Source organism: Lepidothrix coronata, unplaced genomic scaffold, assembly GCF_001604755.1.
Source record: "Lepidothrix coronata isolate B3197 unplaced genomic scaffold, Lepidothrix_coronata-1.0 Scaffold150, whole genome shotgun sequence".
Lineage (NCBI taxonomy): Eukaryota > Metazoa > Chordata > Aves > Passeriformes > Pipridae > Lepidothrix > Lepidothrix coronata.
Window position 1 is genome coordinate 593,261 of NW_016690330.1, and position 19,313 is coordinate 612,573.

The window sequence follows — 19,313 nt, forward strand, 5'->3', positions numbered from 1 at the left end:
AAGGAGGACTCGGGGAACTACCATCCAACTACTACTCACCTCAATCTCTGGAAAGGTGATGAAGCACCTCATTCTGGAGGGCATCTCTATCCACATGGATGACAAGAAAGTGATTAAGAAAAGTCAGTATGGATTCACTAAAGATAAATCATGCTAAATCAACCTGATTACCTTCTATGGTGAAGCTACTACCTGGACAGAGGAGGGAAGAGCAGTGGATATGGTCTACCTTGACTTCAGCAAGGCTTTCATGATTGTCTCTCACAAAATCTTCATAGGCAAACTCAGGAAGTGTGGACTGGTTGAGTGGACAGTGAGGTAGATTGAGAACTGACTGAATGGCAGATCTCAGATGGTCATAATCAGTGGCACAGGGTCTAGTTGGGGGCCTGTCACTAGTGGTGTCCACCAAACTTCAGTTCTGGGCCCAGTATTGCTCAACTTATTCATCAATGACTTGGATGAAGGTGTAGATGCCTCCTCAACAAGTTCACTGACAACACAAAGCTAGGAGGAGTGGCTGATACCCCAAAGTGCCGTGTAGCCCTTCAGAAGGACCTTGACAGGTTGAAGAGAACTATCTGAAGTTCAACAAAGGCAAATGTAGGGTCCTGCTTATGGGGAAGGATAACACCAGGCACCAGTACAGGCAGGGGGCTGACCTGCTGGAAAGCAGATCTGTGGAGAAGGACCTGGGGGTCTTGGTGGACAACAAGCTGTCCATGAGCCAGCAGTGTGCCCTGGTGGCCAAGAAGGCCAATGGTATCTTGGGGTGCGTTAGGAAGAGCACTTAATGGATCCCAGGGAGACGGTCAAGGGAGGTGATCCTGCCACTCTATTCAGCCCTAGAGAGGGCCCATATGGAGTACCATGTCCAGTTCTGGGCTCCTCTGTACAAGAGAGACATGGAGCTCCTGAAGCAGGGCCAGCAGAGGGCAACAAAAATTGTTAAGGGACTGGAACATCTGTCTTATGAGGAAAGGTTGAGGGAGCTGGGCCCGTTCAGCCTCGAGAAGAGATAACTGAGAAGGGACCTCATTAATGAATACAAGTATCTGAAGGGAGGGTGTCACAGAACCACAAAATCACAGAATATGCTGAGTTAGAAGGGACCCACAAGGATCATTGCGTCCAACTCTTAGCCCTGCACAGAACCATCCCCAAGAGTCACACCACGTGCCTGAGAGTATCGTCCAAATCCTTCTTGAAGTCTGTCAGTGTCATGACCACTTCCTCAGAGAGCTTGTTCCAGTGCCCAACCACCCTCTGGGTGAAGAATCTTTTTCTAATATCCAACCTAAACCTCCCCGACACAGCTTCAGGTCATTTCCTTGGGTTCTGTCACTGGTCACCACAGAGAAGAGAACAGTGCCTGCCCCTTCTCTTCCCCTCAAAAGGAAGTTGCAGACTGCAATGAGGTCTCCCCTCAGTCTCCTCTTCTCCAGGCTGAACACACCAAGTGATCTCAGCCACTCCTCCTGCAGCTTCCCCTCAAGGCCCTTCAACATCTCTGTTGCCCACCTTTGGACAGTCTCTAAGAGATCAATATCTTTCTGATGTTGCTGTGCCCAAAACTGCCACAATATTCAAGATGAGGCTGCACCAGTGCAGAGCACAGCAGGACAATCTCCTCCCTCGACTGGCTGGCAGTGCTTTGCCTGATGCCCCCCCCCCCAGACACAGTTGGCCCTCCTGGCTGCCAGAGCACTGCTGACTCATATTCAGCTTGCCACCGACCAGGACCCCCAGGTCCCTTTAGTGGGACTGCTTTCCAACAACTCATTCCCCAGTCTGTACAAACATCCAGGGTTGCCCCATCCCAGTTGCAGAATCCAGCACTTTCCCTTGTTGAACTTCAAACGGCAACAAGAGGATGGATCCAGGCTCTTCTTAGTGGTGCCAAGCAGTGGAGAGAAACCGATGCACAGGAAGTTCCATCTGAATATGAGGAAGCTATGCAGTGACCACGCACTGGAACAGATTGTCCAGAGAGGGTGTAGAGTCTCCCTCCCTGGAGATCTTCAAGAACTGTCTGGATGCAATCCTGTTCAGTGTGCTCTAGGATGGCCCTGCCTGAACAGGGAGGTTGGACCAGATGAACCACTGTGGTCCCTTCTAACCTGACCTGTTCTGTGATTCTGTGATTCCTCTGGATAGGTGAATAGTCCATCCCTTCAGCAGGACCATGCCTTTATCTAACCAGTTTAGAAATTTGAAAAATTGATTCCCTTGAGCTTGATCTAGAAAGGGCTGAGTATTCCTGCATGCAAACACCAACGTCCATTTCCAGCTCAACAGAGATTTTGGTGTTGTGATTTCTTTTATTCCTTTTTCTTTTTTTTTTTTTTAATAGTTGGAAGGGAATTTTTTGGCCTTTCTTTCTGACTAGAAGACTGAGCTACAGACTCATCAGGATATAAAATCAGGATCTTATGAGCTGAAAGAAATAATGGATTGCTTTCTCTAAATCCTGTTGGCTGACATGGATTTTGTCAAATTATTATCTTTTTAGCTGCATATCTTTGTCAACATGCAGCTTGTTTCCTTGGGTTGTGCTCTGATTTCTAAAATCTGATATAGCTTCTACTGCATTTGCTGTAGGGTTTTGTGGGAAAGAAGTTTGATCAGATTTATGTTGGCTTCTTTTTCCACATGCTAAAATGATATAAAATAAAATCAAGTACAAATCTGTTTTATAAAGCAAATTTAAGAATTTTGAATGATGTTGCATCTGTAACATAGACTTAACCATATTCTAGACACAAATAATAAAAATCGTCTGAAACCTCTGCTTACAAATTTTCTTTCAAAAATATTTACTGATTGTACCTGACTTATTTTACTATGTCACTGCAAAGATAAAGCAAATGCTGATTAAAGCAATTAAAAATTTCCTTTGTTGGCGGAAAGAGATGTATTCAGATACGGCTTTTTTCTTTGTAGACGACTTAATAAGCACCAGCAGATTGAAATAAAATCTGTCATCAGTTATATTTTTTTCTTGGACTAACTGTCTACTTCACATACATATTAAGAAAGATTTGTTACCAAAGCTTCCTTATATGTTTTCTATTTGTTGTTGTAAAATGGTAAATGTTGAAATAACACTAGATATATCAATCTGATATTATAATGCAATGTATCTGACAGCTGAAGAGAGGAAAAAATGTAATGACTTATATAGTATTTGGAGTAGTGCATTTTTTTCTTGTTATGGGTTTCTTCAAAAACACAACTGTGCTGTTTGGGTGTCTGCCATCACGGAGGGATATAAAGCATTATTCTGGATGGAGGATTCAGCTTTAGCAGAATATAAATTAACTGCCGTGTAAATATAAACATCAATTAAGTTCTGTCACTTGTTAAATATTTATTTACTAAAATGATTTAAGCAGAGAAGCTTGCTGAGGGGAAAATTGTCTGTTTCTATCTATACACTGATGGTACCTCTTAGGAGCCTGCTTTGTTTCTATTGTTTCTTTATTTATAATCTCTTATGTGTGGTTTCAAAGGTTGCTATTTCGAGCAGCTGAAAATTTAAGGTGTATTTCTCACCACTGCTGAGCAGTATTAGGCATGTAACTCCCATTAACGCTAATGGGAATTAAGCAGATAAATTCCTTCTTGCATTAGTGGATAAGTGGACTTCCATTTTCAAAGGTGACATAGACTTCATCTGTGCAGCCCGCACATGATTGTACATGACAAGATCAGAGCAGTGCCCAGATACAGAGGGGAAGAATAAAACATCTGCAATGCATTTATCCTTTTATTCTGATTATCTCTCCGGAATAGTCTGTCAATAACTTTCAAAAGATGGTTAGGCTTACACAAACTCATGGGCAAATATTGTTAAGTTGCATGATCTTTCTGTGCTCTTGGCTAGAAGATGTAAATAGAGACATTCATGACATTCAGTAGTTCCTCAGTTCTTTCTCATAATAACAACATTATTCACAAATGGGCTTCTTGTCACTTCTGTTGTCGTAAACTAAGTATATCAGAATAGAGCCTCGTGAAATAGAAGTTACAGAATGAGTCATTTATGCCACTGAAATATCCACATCATCATTTTTCTTTCCTGAAAGAATAATTGTTACTCTCATTTGCTCTTTGTGTTACACTGGATACCATATTTATTTGGCTTGGGCAGATGAGAATTATTTCAATAAGAATTTAGATGTTTCTAAGAAATATCTATAAAAATGCAGAAGAGAAATCTAGTCTTATTCTGGAAATACAGATTGATTGGATGCACATTGAGTGTCACAATGAAACTTTCTGGTTTATGAATTTACCTTAGATCAGGTTTAAAACACAGAATAGTTCCATACGATGTTTAAAAATGAGTGAGATCAGATACAAAGACATAAGAAGACACTGGCAAGTTCTATGTAAGCATTGAAACGTTAAACTTACATGTGCAGAAAAAGAGCTCTTTGGAGCCATGTGAAAAATTTAAAAGGCAAATCAAAGTTTTTAAGCCTTCAAGACCAGGCACATACTTACTCCTAGATTTACTTTTTAAAGATCCTTTTTCAATACAACTAACCCAGTCAACATAGGACCAAACTAGTACATACAAACCACACAAAAAATCTTTAACTGGTCATTGCTTAAAGGCCCAAGAGATAGGTTCCTAATTGCCATAAATACTGATTCTCGTAAGTTCTTTTTACATTCCCATCTAAATTTTCAATAATGATAGCAATCACACAAACCATTCCAAAATCCTAATCAAATGCCTTCTCAGAGCATTCATAAAATGAAATGCTGATGCAGCACATTCTATTTAATTGAGATACACTCAAACTAGGAAGTCTGCTTAATCAGGACGTCTCTCTGGGAACAGTTTAAGTCCAATGATACTTAATGGCAATGACTACTGCTTAATGTGGATGGCAATTCTGCTTAATTGAGGTTTCTTCCCGTGATGTAGAGGTTTACAGCTCTGCACTTTTAAATAACTGAGACTAATTTTGTTATATGTTTTACTAAATGTATTTTAAGTAAACGTGATGAATTGAATGGAATAACACTTGAAAAATTTTAGTCTCTGTAGGAAACAAGGCCTTTTAGCATTTAAAAACCTATCAGGGGCAAAGCAGGAGGAGATATGATAGAAATGTGTAAACTGAAAACAGTAGTGTTAGAGGAAATGAGAAGTTTGTCTCGTAGGGAATTTTTCATGCGCGTGAAACATCTAAGCTAAGAAGTGGATGAGGCTCCAGAATTCAGTTCTGAATCTAGATCAGTGTCCTCTGAACCTTTGAGTGCCAGAAAATGGGGAAGCAAATTAAAAAGGCACATAAGTTAACAATAAGCAGCATATATGGCACATCCACCCTGTACATATTGTGGAGGGCATGAGGAGAGATCTCTGAGGTCTTTGAGAATGTTCCTGACAAGGTCCTCTCATGTGTAAGGTGAGCCATGAAATAAAGCAGAAAGAAACATGTTTAACATGGAACTATTCAGTGAAGACTGGTGTGCAACATAAAGGGGACCAACCACCTGAAAAATGGATAACGTAGAAAACCTCCAGGATGGATGTTAAAGAGACAACAAGTACATGAGAAAGGACTTCAAATCCTGCTCAAGACTAGTCATATCTTTAACCACATCATGGAAGTAAAGTGGAATGCAATGTGTCCCTCATGGGTACCTAATCTAGTGGCTGTATGGAACTGCTAATGAATGGTATATTTGGTTTACACAAAAGGCCCCATCACCTACAGAGTACAGGCATGTTGAAAAGTAGCTGAGGTTATTATCATTTTACAAATGACTGATGAGTGTAAACTGTTACTGCTTGACAGGACTACTGAGCACCTATATTCAGCACACAAAAGCTTTCTAGCCTTGGTATCTGGAGTATGACTTGGAGTGTGGAACCACAGACTCAAATGTGAGTCAGTGAGATTTTGTTAGAGCAGCACCGCCATAGATGCTTTTGTAAAACAGGGAAGTTCAATGCCAAGATTAGGTGAAAAGACTGTCTATATTATGCAAAGGAAATCTTAGGAGAGTGTGTTGTTGAAAGAGAGCTTCTCTTCCAGCGAACAATTAGACACGAACATTGCAGGACGAATTACTAATTTTGAAAAAGCAGTGGATCCCACATACTGAAGAAATATTACACAGCTATGACAGTTGACAAGCATATTCACCGCTTTAAATCTAACCTGCATAAAGCTTTTAAAAACCTTTGAATAAATATAGTGCTTTTATGACAGTAGGACTGTATAGCGAAGAAATGCTGTCACATTTCACCCCACTGTCTGCATATAGCTCTGCAAATGGTGCATAGCTCTCATCTTCAGCACTGTGTCTGTCCCTTCGCCTGTCCTATGATGAAATTGCATGTCATGCCAAATTTAGTGTGCTTACTTTATGATGTGCAGAGTAACAAAGAAACCAGCTACAGTCTTTAAAAAAGTAAAAACACGATCTTGTTTTCCTTAATACTGTACTTCTTTCCACTATTTCCTATTTGGTAGCTGCAGCACAAAATCTGAGAGGTGGAATTTAAAATATGACAATCTGTCAAGGCTACAAAAATCCTGAATAATCTTTAGCAAATCAACAACTTCCATATCATCAGCAAAGGAAGGTGGTTCAGACTTGTTGAACCTTAGTTATTATAGGCTTGAACAACTCCTGATATAGAGGAGAGATATGCATGATTATGCAGGCAAGCACAAGTTAAGTAAAGCTGACTCCTGCTCACTGCAAATCTAATTGACAATTTTGTTGCCCTTCTCTGGCTATTTAAGAAGAGTAGTGAGGTCAATGGTAATGACATGTCTCATGGTTGGAAAATGCCACCCACTTGGTTTCTTTTTACAAGGCATTGATTTCAAACTTCTAAGTTCAGCTTTGTTACAAGGAAAGAAGATTTTTAAAAAGCCTTGTGGAGTAAATTTGCTGCTTGTGAAAGGTGACTGCAGAGACTGAAATCCTCTGTTTTCACAGAGGAGATGCTGTACCTTTGCATTCTTTCTTTTGGTATTACACTGGTAATTCAGTGTCTGCTTCCTCATGTTTTCATATATGCTTCAACCTTTATCTTGTGGACTCATTCCTAGGATGAGGGTTTCTACACCTTAGACTAAGTCTGAAGAATTATAAAAAAGCCCCAAATTAATTACATTTGCAAGATTGGTAAAAGATTTTTCAATATTGTTTGTTTCAAAGAACGATAATATAGCTTTCCTGTTGGGATCATCATGATTAACAAAAATAGAATAGGAAGAACTTTATTGCTACTCCCTGACACTTCGGATCCAGATGGCATTAAAATACATGCAAAATCTGAATAAGAACCTGATTTTTTCACCACTGGCCATTTGCAACCTCATATTGTTGTACTGCCCTTCTAAAAGCACTGGACAATTTGTGAGCAGTGGTGATGAATATGTTGTACACACATTTACTAATGTAGAACTCTTTCACTGGAAACTGGATTTAGCTCTAGCCTGTACACTTGTATTTAGGTGTGCAAAGATGGATGGTTATGTTTAATCTAAGAGTCTGCCAAAACAACCGACAGAATTTAAGAAGTGGCCAAAAGCAAAAGTTAACAAAACTTTAGTGTCTAATTCCATTTAACGTGTCTCAGAGTATTTGAGACAGTCTCATGTGCTGTTATGTAAGGAAGAGAACCTATGGAAAACATACACCTTCTTGGAGTGTCAGACACCGAATGGAGAAGTTCTGTCATTTCAAATGGTACTAGTTATTTATGATTTGGTACAGAATTGAGTCAATTTTGGGAGATCTCTAAGTCTTTTTCAGTAGCTCTCCATTGCCTACAAGATAAATTCAGACAGATCCCTTAAATAATGGCACCTACATTTAGACAGATAAATTCATATGTACACGATCTGAAACTAAAGCCCATATTGTGTGTCTGAAGTTTATATAGAAATTTTCAATTATCATATAATGGCTGGTCTACAATCAGTTTAGAACCACCATGTCTGAACCCAGTTAGCAAGTATGCTTCCGTGCACTAGATGGAATGATACGTGAGAGGAGAGAGACACTCTCTGACCCTAGTTCCCTGACCATGGAATACAATAAGATCTCCATCTCACCTAAGGACTCACAAAAGTGAAACTTTTACCCTTTGTTTGCTGTCTGCATCACATTGAATAATCCCATCTGTAGTCAGTGGAGGTGCTGTAGGTAGTGCAAAAAATTACTCCTTTTGTAGAAGCATTGAACTCCTGTATACTTCTCCCCATCTTATGAAAAATTTAGAGAATTAGTAGTAGCATCTTTGCCTAATACCTTAGGATTCAGTGACACCTGTACTTCAAGTAAGGCCTTTCACACTGTCTCCCATAAGAGCCTAATAAACAAGCTGCTGATGTACAGGCTGGATGAGCAGTGAGGTGAGTTGAAAACTGACTGAACTGAGTCTAGAGGGCAGTGATCAGGGGCACAAAGTCTAATTGGAGGTAAGTAACTAGCAATGTATGCCAGTAGTCAATACTGTGTCCAATCCTGTTCAACATCATCATCGTTAATGATCTGGATGATGGGGCAGAGTGTACCCTCAACAAACTTTCAGATGACACAGAACTGAGAGAAGCAGAGGGCCATTCTGCCATCCAGAGGGACCTCAACAAGGGTGAAATGGGCAGGATGGAAACCTTACAAAAGTTTAACGAGGAGAAGTGCAAAGCTCTGCATCTGGGGATGCATCAGTATATACCGGGAACCATCCAGCTGGAAAGCAGCTTGTCAGAAAAGGACCTGGGGGTCTTGGTGAACACCAAGTTCACATGCACTAGCACTATGCTCTTGATGCAAAGAAGGTGAATGACCTCCTGGGCTATATTTGGCAAAGAATTGCCAGCAAGTTAAGTGAGGTGATCCTTCTCCTCTACTCAGCACTGGTGAGGCTACATCTGGAATGCTGTGTCCAGTTCTGAGTTCCTCAGTACAAGAGAAACACAGACATACTGGGGACAGTCTAATGAAGGTCCACTAAGATGGAGCATCTAATTTATGAGGAAAGACTTAGAGAGCTGTGACTGTTTAGCCTGGAGCAGAGAGGGCTCAGGGGAGAATCTTGTCAATGTGTATAAATGCCTGAAGAGAGAATATAAAGAGGAAAGATCCAGGCTCTTTACAGTGGTGCACAGTGGCACCTCATGTGAAGAGGCAGTGTGCACAAACTGAAATACAGGAGGTTCTATCTGAACACTGGGAAATTTTTTTTACTTTTGGGGTAAAAGTAGAAAAGGACTGAGCCTTGGCACAGGCTAGCCAAATAGGTTGTGGAGTCTCCATCCAACCATCTGGACATAGTTCTGAGCAACTGGCTCTAGGTATCCCTGTTTGAGCAGGGGTCTTAGACAAGATGACCTCCTGAGCAACCTTCCAATCTCTACTATTCTGCTATTTTATGATTAGAGCATTCATCAAAGATGTGAAAGACTTGGATTCAAGCCTTCCTCTCTCTGATTTCAAATAAGGAACTTGGATCTTCGAGATGTGAATAAACTGCTACGTAGGCAAGACTTTGAGGTTCTGTATTTCAGGGTTAGTTACAGAGCCTTGTGTACACTTTAAATACCATGGCCAAGACTGCAGGGAGATACACACAGGTCTTTTAACAGTGCACTACTCCCCTGTTGAATCGTACCTCTTTACTCTCTGCCTTTTGGAGCTTGCAGGTGCTAAGAAATTTATATCAATAAACATACTTGCAAGATTTACTGTATAAAATGCTTAACTTCACTTCTTGCTTTGAATAAAGGAAGGTGCTTATGTGCACTGCCATGGGAAAAGAACTGACTCAGACATTTGTAACCACTTCCTTGAATCTCTTTCTTGTTATGCCTTTTTACAGTGCAAACCAGCTTTCCCAGCTCACAGCTAGTAAAATCCTGAGAAGACACAACTTCCCCACCACTTCCCAGAGGATTCCAATCCTGTCCCTGTAAGTTCAGAGCAAATCAAAAAGCAATCCGGAAGAGCCTTAACTACCCAGGCAAGATTAGAAGACACTCTATCCATTTTATTCAATGTGTGTTTCCACTGCATGCAAAATAGCTCCTTATTTTAATGTTGTTAAGAAATCAACAGATGACAGATAAGGTTTCATTTTGATTCTTAACTCCAATGAAAATGGTCTGCTGTGGGTACTGAGCAAATTAGCAAGCATTTAATTGAAACACAGCTCAGAGTGTAGACGTGCCCATAAGCACCTAGGAAAACTTAGGTGCCTCCAGGGTTCTGTGCCAGGTGAGGAGGGGTTATTACACAGAATAATAGTATGCTTATATCTGCAGTTCTGCCAACTCTTCTTACACTTAAAACCCCAGCCCTGAGGTCATATGAATGGGCTCAGATTTCATTTTAAAAAGAAAAAGGAAGTTTCTGGTATCAGAATTGAATAGGAACTTGAAAACAAGAATTTTAAAGATACAAAACAAAAACAGAAAGAGAGAGAGAATTAATATATGTATGCACATGTACCTTACTTATATATGTACATATGTATACACACGTAGCTAAAACTAACTCCGGTTATTAAGATGGTCTTTTTTTTTCTTTAAGGCCTTTGCTCGTGATCTTTTGCAGTGTGGGCTGGTAAAACTCTATCTATCAATCTTTTGTTACAGACATATATGTATATACCTTGCTGGTGAATTAACTTAAAACTATAAAATAATTAAATATTACCTTAACAAAACTGCGAAAATCATTCTCTGAATTGCAGTTTCCTGATGCAATAGAGAGATGTGGGCTTGGTTTTACTGCCATGAGCATCAAAAACTATAGAACTGCCCGTATTATAGGAAGCAGCCAGTTTAAAGTTTCATCATTGGAGTCTCTCAGAACCTTATCTAACTTCAGCAAATAAAACCTAGGCTGTGCATTTACTAAAATGAAAAAATATATAGTCTACACACATTGTTTTATTGTTTAAATGGTTCTCATTCATGTTTCATTTCAATAATATTTCTCCAGCCTGTAAAGCTTATGTTTCATTGAGTTCCTCTTTAAATTCACAATGCATAAAACTGCCAGGTGGCCTAATAACAGAGTGCATTAACAGATTGAACTATAAATCAGATGGTTGTGTTCACATACTCTAAAAACACCACTATTTTCTTTCAGATCTGAGTTCATACACAGATTCCTCAGAGAGTATGATTGCTCTCAAATATTAAAAAAGCCCATATAGCTCAATTTTAACATTAAGATTGATTTTATATTTCAAACATAAAATTGTTCTCCTCAATCCTACAAGAAAATGTACACAAAATATAATCTAATTTTGACACAGAAAAACAGGGAATTGTAAAAAAAAGAGGGAGTTTGAATCTTTTCACTGATGCCAGAGTAAGAATGTGACTCTAAACTGAAAGTACACCTTGCAGCCTTTGTTGCCACTGAAAAATATATGACCTAAAAGAACTGAACCTCTCTAAAAAGTGTCAATAACAATCACGGGTTAAAAATATTCTGCTAAGGGATGGGTAATAGTTTCCCATGAATGCATTGATTGGCATCTTAAAACAACCTTTTTAGTGAGTTTTATTTTGGTTTCCCTCACTAAAACAAGGTAAATTTATTTCTGTGGGACTAGAAACACTAAATAAATTTGAAAAGGGTATGATTTCATTTTAAAAACCTATAAGAATAGGAAGAGGCCAGTATTTGTGGATTTGTATACATACATATCTCTTATACACATCTATGCATAAAAAAATTTACAGCATAAATTATATTTTTCTGATATTTTGTTTCCAGGAGAGGAAAAGCAACAATGAAATCCAGCAGCTGAGGTTCATAAGATCATTGGATAATTCAAGTTGCAGGGGAATTCAGAAGGTCATTTAGTCCAATCTTCCACTCAAAACAGGGTCAGCTGTGATGAGGTCAGACTAGGTCAAACTCAGGTCTTTGTGCAGGGTTGTTTTTTTTTACTTCAAAACACTGAATACACCGTCTATTTTTCAACATCTACTATTATTACAATTGGTACATTTGCAACTAAGAGAACTGACTAGGATCATTCTAACTGCTAACTTCTGAATAAGATTGCAGAATTTCATCTCAAGGAGCTTGCAATCAAAGAAAAATATGAATATACAAATAGCAATGAATATATGGTTAACATTTATGTGCCAAGCCATGTGAGTTACCTCTTTTGAGAGGAAATCTTTAGAAAAATAAAGGAATCACAATCTCAGTAAAAGAAAATATTTTCTTGGAGTAAAAACTATAAATCTATATCCTCAAGGCACCCATGAAGCAGAAATTTATCAGAAATAGGGCACCAGAAATTGCATAATGGCTATTCAAATAGCAGTGAAACAGCATAGTAGCTCAAGATGTCAAGATGTTTTCTGGATTTTATCTTTATTTTCAGGGTTACATCTTTCTATAAGCCTGCACAAAATGTAGGAAAGGCTAAATGCAAATGTCAAAAAAAAATTCCTAATGATGCTGGTGTGGCTTTTAGAAAAGCAACTATTATCGTTTTCTAATGTTAAGGGGGTTGCGTGCAATCTCTGGGTCAAAGGCCATGGATAAAATTTGAAAAACAACTCAAACACAATATTATGTTTTAAAGTGCTAAACCATTCAAGTTCTATGACTTTCAATGCTACCTAAGAAGTCTAAGATTTTCTATTGGGCTTAAAAGAGAGAGAATGGAATGAAAAACACAGAATATTTTAAGACAGTAATTTTTTTTTTTTTTTACATAGATGACCATTTTGGTCCTTACAACCCATGAAAAGCTACCTCAACTTATTTGGCCTAAGTTTTCTAGGTGATGTTTCCCATGAGAATATTTGCATCACAAATGTGCATCACATTGCTAAAGGTGGAATCAAACCCCAAAATTAACACTATAAAAATACAACACTGAAACCCCTTTGTAGGTGCTCCTACTGTTAAAGGTTATTCTAAATGAAAAGAAGTTAATATTTGTTCATCCTGTGAAAGCAGATAAGAAATCGAGAATGGGATTCACCTCATGCTACCTTAGACACTTAAAAATCATTTTCTTAAAATACATGTACGCAATCAAATAACTCAACTTCTTAGTTAATTCCTGTGTCTCAGTTTACTGTATCACATTACTTCACTCCTAGACAGTTAGTTTGGTTTCTTTGTTCCCTCAAAAATTAAAAAGGCTTGGTTTTGTTGATGGTTTGTGCCAGTAGTCATTCCCAAGAGATAGACTAGGCAAAACTGAGCCAGCCTTGCCTTTCTCTACCATATATAGCTCCAAAATGCTTTCTCAAACACTGTTTTACACCCTCCAATCAGGCCTCAGGGTATGAAATGTATCCTCAGTTTTGTGTTATAAACACACCATCATAGCAACCTGCAACACAAGTTTCACATAATTTCAAACTCTTTGAAATAGATGAAACAAAAATATAACAATAATGTTTTTTTGTTTTGCAGAGGTAATGCACAAGGATAGGGGTCACCTGTTACAAAGTACATCATGGATGGAGATGAGCTGCTTCACGTGAGTCTGCACATGAGCAATGTGAAAGTGAACCTCGTGGAAGTGAACTTCTTGTATCACTTGGCCTGGATAAATACATTTACTAAGAGAGTCCTCAAGAGCAGACATGGAGGTTGTTAGGGGTATGTGTAGCACCGGTCTAAGTTACTAACAGTGGCTTCCATTATTCTCGGTGGACTGTAAACAGATCCGTTTAGACTTAAGCAATTAAACTGTAAATACCTAAGATGAATGAGATAAATCCCATCATCAATGTATATGATGACAATAAAAGAATCATGCACCTCATTGAGTATACAATAAACTTTGGGATTCAAAAAATATGTTTAAGATTAGAACAATTAAATAATTATTAAAAATTTAAAAATGGCTTAGAAGTAACAGGTGGTGAATAAGAGATGCAGACGAGCACAAAATTGCTGACTTGGGGATTGTTCTTACAACAAGCTCTTGATTTACATTCTCTAAACCCAGAAGCCGTATTTAATTTAGCAGTTCATCCTGTTCTGATCTCCAGTGTCTTCCTCCATCTACTTAAAGACATTTTTCTACAAACATTACATTTTAAATAAGCGCTTCAAAATCCACTGTGCTGGTTGAGCTTGCACAGGCTAAGGAAGGAGCTGCGTCAGTCACCGTGCTTCATTTTCCTGAAAAAGAAAATGAAGAGAAAATTATTAGGGAACTGAGTGCTTCTTTATACTGTGGATAGACTAATGTAACACAAAAAATGCAGAGACGCTGCCATGAAAAAAAAAATAAATCTGCTTTTGCCCCAAAGATCCAAGATTAAAAGGAGACACCAGAGGCTCAAGCAATCTAAGTGATCATAATAAAACCACCAAACTGGGAAGTAGAGTGATTGTTTGTATAGCTACCCCACAGATTCACACCTGCCTGCCAAAGGATTGCAAATTAAATGCTTTTACTCTCACAAGGTCAGTTGTGGTTAGCTCTCTTGTTGGGACCCTGGAGCATGTGTTGGAACACAACAAATGAATCAGGCCTGAAATATGCAGACTTCAGCTCTTTACCATCTGACTGTACACTGTTGAGGTATCTCTGGTTTTTAAACAGAGAATATTCCTGTATAGAAGAAATCAAGGTAAAGAACTCATAACATTAGAAATGCACATTAAAAGTAATACATTATAAACTCGGAATGGTGATATGATGATACATTCAACTTTGTTACAACTGCTTTTTTCCCATTCTTATAACATTTCACACACCTGTAGTTTTTCACTGTGATATGGGAAAAATTTCAGGTTCAAAGGTATCTTAAAATATTCAACAGCTGATATTTACATTTACAAGTGTTGCAAAGTGATGCCCCTTAGCAATGCACAACATGAAATTTAAATAATGATAATTGTAAGAAAGTTTAGAACAAGGAAACACAAAGGAATGCAGTTAACGACTGCAATTTGCAATTGCTCAAGCTTTTGCAGAATTTTTTTCTTCATTTTAATTTGCATTTATACAGGAACAAAAAGTATCTCAGCACATGTACCTCAGGAAATCACTTAAAAATCCAGTTCATCTGTATACGCAAAATAACCAGCATCCTCAGCATATGTTATTGGATAACTGGGAAACTCAAAGAGTAGCTGAAGTCCACATATTGTTCTAGGAGAAGTATTCATTTTCTGATGCTACTCTGTTCTTAACTCATTTAATTTCTTATTCTTGGTGCCCAGAAGCCCTTGACCTTTACTTTTTTTAAAACAGCTAGGACTAGAACTCACAAATTTTAGAAAATTCCAGTCATAATAGGCATGCTGAATTTGTTGTCCCTCCACAAAGACAAAGTGTCCGTGCAAAAATTAGACAATCTAATAATGACAAAAGTTGTGTATCGAACCTCCCTCCCATTTTCAAAGTTATGATGCCTGGTGCCTTTCTCTATGTTTTGCATTGCAGCACACAAGGCACACAGATTAATGATGTGACCATAAAGCATGCTGAAATCATTGCCGAAATATATTTTTGTTCCTTTTGCTTATTGTTTTCAGCTAATGCATTCTTGATATCTAACATTCAATGCAAGTATTTATTCAGCTTCATTTAATTTCTTATTATGTCCCACTCTTTTGTCAATAGCGCTTTTGGAGAGAATATTTTCAATGCTCTGCACAGTAAGATTCTTACTGCTGATGTCTTGACAGAAATTGGGATATTGATGCCAAATTGTGGGTATTGATCCAAATTTGTTTCTTGCCCGTACCAAGTCAAAGAGGCATTATACACGTTGTTGCTGCTCGTACTGTCTTGTGCTGTTCTGTTCTGGGCTGGAATGTCTTTTTATTGCTGAACCACAGAACCAATGATCTAGAGCTTACCACAGATATTCTATTGATATTCGTTATTTGCTCTCAAGGGCCAATTCATATTTTTCCTCTGATTTCATGAAGAGCTTGTAGCTTATAAAAAAATCAAAAGACAGGAAGAACAAGGGTGTCAGTAAAGGGATCTGTGAGGGTACGAAATTTTAGTTGCTCTCTAGATATGCAAATATCTGTGCACCTACAGCAAATCCTGACAATGAGGTGCAGTCTTTGTGTACCGCCTTCAACCAGGATCAATCAAAGTCAATGGAATGCAACATGTGCCTCTAAACGTGCAAGTAAAGGTTGATACAGGTAAGAAGTGTCACAAGTGTACAGAACAACTCATGAGGTCCCATCTGACCTACTTATATGAGTTTTGGCATTTCATGCAGAAACAGCATGGTCAAGTCATGATAACAATAAAGAAAAAAAAAAGAAAAATGTTTTAAAGAGGTAACTTAAAGCCAGACAGTCTATTTCATGCAGTCTACTGGATCATACAACATACCTGAATAAACTTTCAAGCGAACCCTAGAGCAGAAAGTCGCTGCCTCTGTTGATAATGAAAGGATTACGAGAAATTTACCCAGAGATGAAGAAAGCTGACAGGAGAAATATAACTGGATTTTCTAGGAAGCAGCAAAACAAAAGACACATAGACAGTGAAAGGACAGAAACAAAGGATTATGGAGAGACAAGTATCAGTAGATAGGAATCTAACAAGAGAAGAGAAACTTAGATATTAATAGTGTTAATACAAGAAAATCAACTTGCAGAGGCAAGGACAATATTAAAAAGCTATACATTCTACTAAAATTGGCATGTCTGAGACCAGAATTGCTCCCGTTCAGTCAGAGGCTAAGGCAGTTGTAGGTCAGTGATGGAAATATTATGCTCTAAATTCAAATATTAAATACCAAAGTATGGAAAGGGAGTACCTAAGCAAGCATTTGCTTAGGGGAGAAGTGGAAGAACAGGAACTTTGAAGGTCATAAGCCTGTAGAATCAGAAAGAAACCAGTACCAAAAATGCATAGACAATACTACCGTACACTTAGTAAATTATGCAATGATGACCATTCATAAAGACATGTGGACAGTAATCTGTTATGATCCCAAATTCCAGAAAAAAGAACCTATCAAACCATCACCCCACCTGCCTAGTTAGTCATTGGAAAGAAATGTTATTACATAACTTACCAAACAAGCCGCAACTTCTAGAGGAAATACTACTAACAGAAAAAATAATTAAAAGGTTTCACAAGCAGGCAACATGCAACTGAAAAGATTTTAATTCTAGAATGTCATCTCATGTTGCTCAAATTTTTTCCCTTGGTAGTATCCTTTTTAGGTTTTTTTGGGGTGGTGTATATATTATGAGCTCTTTGAGACCAGGAAGACTAAATATAAACACCCATATTATAGGGGTGTACTTCAGTTTACAGTAAGGGGTGAGAAATAAGCAAATTTAGGCAACAAATTATTCTAAAGTAACATCTAAAATACATTCAATATACAATGAGAATCATGTCTCAGCACAATTTCTCTCTTTTGATAACGAGTGACAGATGATCAAGTCAGACATAACATGTTTAGATCTTAAATGCCTAAATTAGAAAGATAAAACCAACTTAAATCCCTGTCTTATATTTTTTTAGCACTAACAGTGCAGTTCTGATGTTTCGTTAGGGCTTCTGGGCCTCCTGCAATACATCTAACTGAACAGAATTCAACAGGCCAACAAATCAATGGCAAGGTCAAAGCAATGAGTTAGGAAAGCATTGTTTGCCACAGATTTTTGAATGGTCAGGTGAGAAGAAAAGGCAGCAGTTGAGGGATGAAAAGAAAAGCACGGATTCATCTTTTCTATATCTTTTTACCTCTAGATGAGACCCTTACAGTAATCATTGAAATTTGTCTTCTATTCTTACTGTTTGAACTTATCAAAGAGTACAATGGCATAATTCTCTGTAGTTTTCACTTGGGCTCTGAGAAAAACCAACAGTTTTTGTTTTATATCAGGTTGGCTCTTTCCTGGGACAGAAATAATTTTGAACCATACTGAGATAGTATGTCTGATGCTTCAGTGCTGTATCTGGTAGGATTAGACTCCCACATTTGTAGTGAATAATCTCAGATAGGTGAGAAGCTGGCACAGATGGCTTTCTGCACCACTGAGAGACACTTTAAGTTTCTTCAGTTTAAATTCCTTGGGATTTTTTTCCAGTGGTACATTTTGGGAATGGCTTCATTATTTTTGAACAGAACATTGTTGAGTTTTTTCAAGATCCACTGAGTTACCCATATGTTGCTTACCCACTTGCTTATGTTTACATAATATTCTATATGTTGACATATTAATAATGGGATCTGTAGTATTCTGCATGAAGTCTATTTTCTCTCTTGAAACAAAGATTTCAGACTATTATGAAAATGACAAAATAATACTATAAATAAGACTCGCTGCATTATCTTTGACCCAGCAGAGATTTATATAAATTCCTATATCACTGCTTCGACATACTGTCTTTCAAAAAGGAAGACACTAAGTTGAGTATTCTGAATATCTCTAGGGACTGGTGTTGCAGAAGAGAGAACCTCAAGGGGGGGGGGGTAATTGTTAATACTTTATCTCTCATAAACTCTGTTGTGACCGTTATTGAATTGCCTCTAATGCCAATGTATATAAGAGATTGCTAAATGTATGTTACCAGCCATTGTGACTTGCACTGTATCCTGTTACCCTAAGTATTTCTTCCTTTCAAAAGCACTATGGGTTTTAATAAAATACAATCCCTCTTTAAAAGATCAGCACAGTGGAAAGTCACCACAGTCAGACTGGAATAACTGCACAAACCAACCTGGTTGAACTTGTTTTGTCTGAATGCTAATCATATCTGTATCTTTGTATAAACTTTTGTGCTTGTTTAGCCTTGTTTTAAAAACACCACCTTCTAGCAGTTGGGATCAAATCCAATTTTACACAATTTAAGGATGAACTATATAAATATTACATACCATGAAGATGAAAAGTAGAATTACACTTCTAACAGTGAACATATTTATCCCAAAATATTACTCAATAACATAACCACAACAGTAATGATTTTAATTAAAAATACCTTCTAACCACTATGTGTTTTGGAATACGGAAAGAACATTTCTGCCACAAATATATCATATGGGTGCACAGAATAACAACCATCTTCAGGAAGAAGAAAATGATGCTGTTGTTGTTGGTTATTCATCAACTTTAAGGTGTAAAATGCATCACATGTTTAGATTGGAAAAAAAAGGGAGCAAAATTTTATCTTTAATGACTTTTTTATAATTACAGTATCTAATATTATTGAAAGTATATGTTGATATTAAGAACCTTCATCTCAACTAACCAGCTTGGATTACAACAAATCAGTCTCAGTGTATCAGGTAATGTATCTTGAACTTGAAATTGTTTCTCATATTAAAAGA

General features: G+C 37.8%; 1 long non-coding RNA gene across 1 annotated transcript in view; it reads left to right on the forward strand.

Annotated features, from left to right (window-relative positions):
- Window positions 1-13,817, forward strand: part of LOC108504025 — a 43,147-nt gene extending 29,330 nt beyond the window's left edge. Inside the window, exon 7 of the long non-coding RNA XR_001876967.1 lies at window positions 13,447-13,817. This is a non-coding gene — a long non-coding RNA (uncharacterized LOC108504025). The remainder of the gene's footprint in view (window positions 1-13,446) is intronic.
- The last annotated feature ends 5,496 nt before the right edge of the window (window positions 13,818-19,313 follow it).